The sequence below is a fragment of the Gekko japonicus genome, unplaced genomic scaffold, assembly GCF_001447785.1.
Source record: "Gekko japonicus isolate JY-2015 unplaced genomic scaffold, Gekko_japonicus_V1.1 scaffold1899, whole genome shotgun sequence".
NCBI lineage: Eukaryota > Metazoa > Chordata > Lepidosauria > Squamata > Gekkonidae > Gekko > Gekko japonicus.
The window spans coordinates 30,630-33,934 of NW_015176509.1; the positions used below are offsets into that span (position 1 = coordinate 30,630).

Below are 3,305 nucleotides of genomic sequence, written 5' to 3' on the forward strand. Positions count from 1 at the left end.
GCTCAGTGGAAGAGTTTCTGCTTGGCATGCAGAAGGTCCCAAATTCAATCCCCGGCATCTCCAGTTGAAAAGGACCAGGCAGGAGGGGATGGGAAAGACCTCTGCCTGAGACCCTGGAGAGCTATAAAGAGGGGCTGTGGCTCAGTGGAAGAGCCTCTGCTTGGCATGCAGGAGGTCCCAGGTTCAGTCCCCAGCATCTCCAGTTAGAAAAGGACCAGGCAGGAAGTGATGGGAAAGACCTCCGCCTGAGACCCTGGAGAGCTGTAAAGAGGGGCTGTGGCTCAGTGGCAGAGCATCTGCTTGGCATGCAGAAGGTCCCAGGTTCAATCCCCGGCATCTCCAGTTGAAAAGGACCAAGCAGGAGGGGATGGGAAAGACCTCCGCCTGAGACCCTGGAGAGCTGTAAAGAGGGGCTGAACAAGAGGGGCTAAGCTGAACACATGAAGCTGCCACTGAATCAGACCATTGTTCCCTCAAGGTCAGTATTGTCTACTCAGACTGGCAGCCACTCTCCAGGGTCTTGGTCTTTACCTTCAAGGCCCTATAGGGCCAGGGGCCAGCATACCTACAAGACCACCTCCCCCCCTATGAGCCCCATAGAGCACTGAGGTCCACCAATCAGCATCTTTTGGTGGCCCCTGCCTAGTGGAATGAGCTCCCGTGTGAGATCAGGGCCCTGCGGGATTTATTACAATTCCGCGGGGCCTGCGAGACAAAGCTCTTCCACCAAGCTTTTGGTTGAGGCAGTGGGCATCCCCCTCCCTCCTTGGGTCGGCCCCCACTTATAGCCTGGGCCAGCCCTTCATTTATAGCTTGTGCCAGCCCCCATGTACAGCTTGGGTCGGCCCCCATGTACAGCTCGGCCTGAGATCCCAAATTTTATAGATCTTTGGGAAAATTCATTCTAGTGTTATCTGATGGCTTCTCACTAGAGTTGTATGGCATATATGCAGGGGTCATTTCCTGCAGGAGCGCACAGGAGTGGAGCTCCAGCAGGAAGGAGCCCAGGGGGCGGGCACATGCAACAAGCCCTGCCCCCTGCTCCCAGCAGCCCTCAGTCGGGCCACGAGGAGCAAGAAGCAGCCAGGTAAGTTGCAGAGCCCCCTCCCGGCCCGTCTTCAGATACAAGCTCTCCCTCCTCTGTGAGGGCAGATCTGCGCGTTCCCCCCCCCCCCCCTAGCTACTAATCGAAAACAGTCCAGTGGTACCTTTAAGACCAGGTTTTATTCAGGTACAAGCTCTCCCTCCTCTGCGAGAACTCGGTTCTCCCAGATTAGAGTCCGCGCACTTAACCACTACACCAAACTGGCTCTCTAACCAAACTGGCACAAGGAGTCTCAGAGTGGCTTACAAACTGCTTTCCCTTCCCCTCCCCACAACAGACACCCAGTGAGGGAGGTGGGGCTGAGAGAGCTCTTTTGAGGACTGCCCTTGAGAGAACTTATGACTTTCAGAGAACAGCTCTGAAAGAACCTATGAATAAAGAAGGAGAAGAAGAGCTTGGATTTCTACCCTGCCCTTCAGTACCTGAAGGCGTCTCAGAACAGCTTACAATCTCCTTTCCCTTCCCCTTCCCACAACAGGACACCCTGTGAGGGAGGCGGGGCTGAGAGAGCTCTGAGAGAAACGGCTCTTTTTCAAGGACAGCTCTGACAGAACTATGGCTTGCCCAAGGTCATCCGGCCAGGTGCAAGTGGAGGAGTGGGGGAATCACACCCGGTTCTCCCAGATGAGAGTCCGCACACTTAACCAGCACGCCAAATTGGCAAACTACACCAACAGAGACCCGTTCCCCTGGAGAAAATGGCTGCTTTGGAGTGGCGAACTGTGTGGTATTATAACTCCCCGAGCTTCCTCCCCTCCGCAGACCCTGCTTTCCCCCAGCCACCAGCCCCCCAGCCCCGAATCTCCAGGAATTTCCCAGCCTGGAGTTGGCCACTTAGAGCCAGTGTGGTGCAGTGGGAGTGTCAGACTATATTTCAGAGGCCCAGGTTCAAATCCCAGCTTGTGCCCTAGAAGCTCGCTGGGTGATCTTGGGCCGGTCACGCTCTCTCAGCCTCACCCTACCTCACACGGTTGTTGTGAGGATAAAAATAGTGGAAAGGAGAACAGTGTACGCTGGTTTAGGTTCCACATTAAGGAGAAAGGAGGGGTACAAATGAATTGAATTGAATTGAATGAATAAATAAATATTTTAGCTCTCAAATAACTCCTGCAGGTTCCCTACCTTACTGGCAGAAAACAGTGATGATTCCAAAAAAGAAGGAGGAGGAGGAGGAGGAGGAGGAGGAGGAGGAGACTGGATTTATACCCCATGGCCCTTCACTACCCAAAGGAGTCTCAGAGTGGCTTACAAACTCCTTCCCCTTCCCCTCCCCACACAAGACACCCTGTGAGGCAGGTGGGGCTGAGAGAGCTCTCTTGAGAACTGCCCATGAGAGAACAGCTCCAAGAGAACTTGTGACTGACCCAAGGTCACCCCAGCAGCTGCATGTGGAGGAGTGGGGGATCAAACCCGGCTCTCCCAGATTAGAGTCCGCTGCTCTTAACCACTACACCAAGCTGGCACCAGTAGCACCCCGGTTCTAAAACTGCAACCCTAAATCGACCTTAAGTAAAGGAGAATTCATCTGCAAAACTTCTACGCTCCCCAGCGTACTTTTTACAAGTCTGTCCTGCAGAGGGAAACAGGTTGGCTTGGATTAGAAGGTAGATGTGGGAATGAAATTTTATTTCCACACACACACACACACTCCTTTCTGCCTCTCTGCCTGTGTTGCCGGGACAAAAAGCAGGGCTCGTCCGGGATTTGAACCCGGGACCTCTCGCACCCTAAGCGAGAATCATACCCCTAGACCAACGAGCCAGCTGTTGCAGAGGCCTCCCAGATGTTCTCTTCAGGCAGACCGGTAATTGCTGGCTTGCATGACAGGGTTTTGCTCCTGGCAGGCAAAGAGGAAGAGGAGGAGGAGGAGGAGGAGGGTTGTTCCTCCAGCCCGGAGACTCTCCAGTGGCCCTTCGCAGAGCTCTTAACCCTTTCCTTGCTCAGGACGGCAGCGATCCTTCCAAGGCCAAAAAAATGGATTTTCGTGCCAGGTCCGGAGAAGAGCTCTTCAAAGCTGGGAAGAGAGCCAGCCGGGTGGGGTGGTGGAGGGAGAGAAGCCGATTCAAGGAGCAGCTCACCTGGCACATTTTTGGAACCGCCGGGTGTGCCTCGTTTTTGTGGACGTGGATGGGAACGGAGCACACCTTTAATTGCCTGCCGCCTTGCACTTGAGCACGCTTACTGGGGAGCAAGACCTGCT

The 3,305-nt window shown here is 54.4% G+C and overlaps 1 non-coding gene across 1 annotated transcript; it reads right to left on the reverse strand.

Annotated features, from left to right (window-relative positions):
- Positions 1-2,794: 2,794 nt before the first annotated feature.
- On the reverse strand, positions 2,795-2,866 carry TRNAP-AGG. The gene has a single exon. It is a non-coding gene; the product is annotated as a tRNA-Pro (tRNA).
- Between the last annotated feature and the right edge of the window lie 439 nt (positions 2,867-3,305).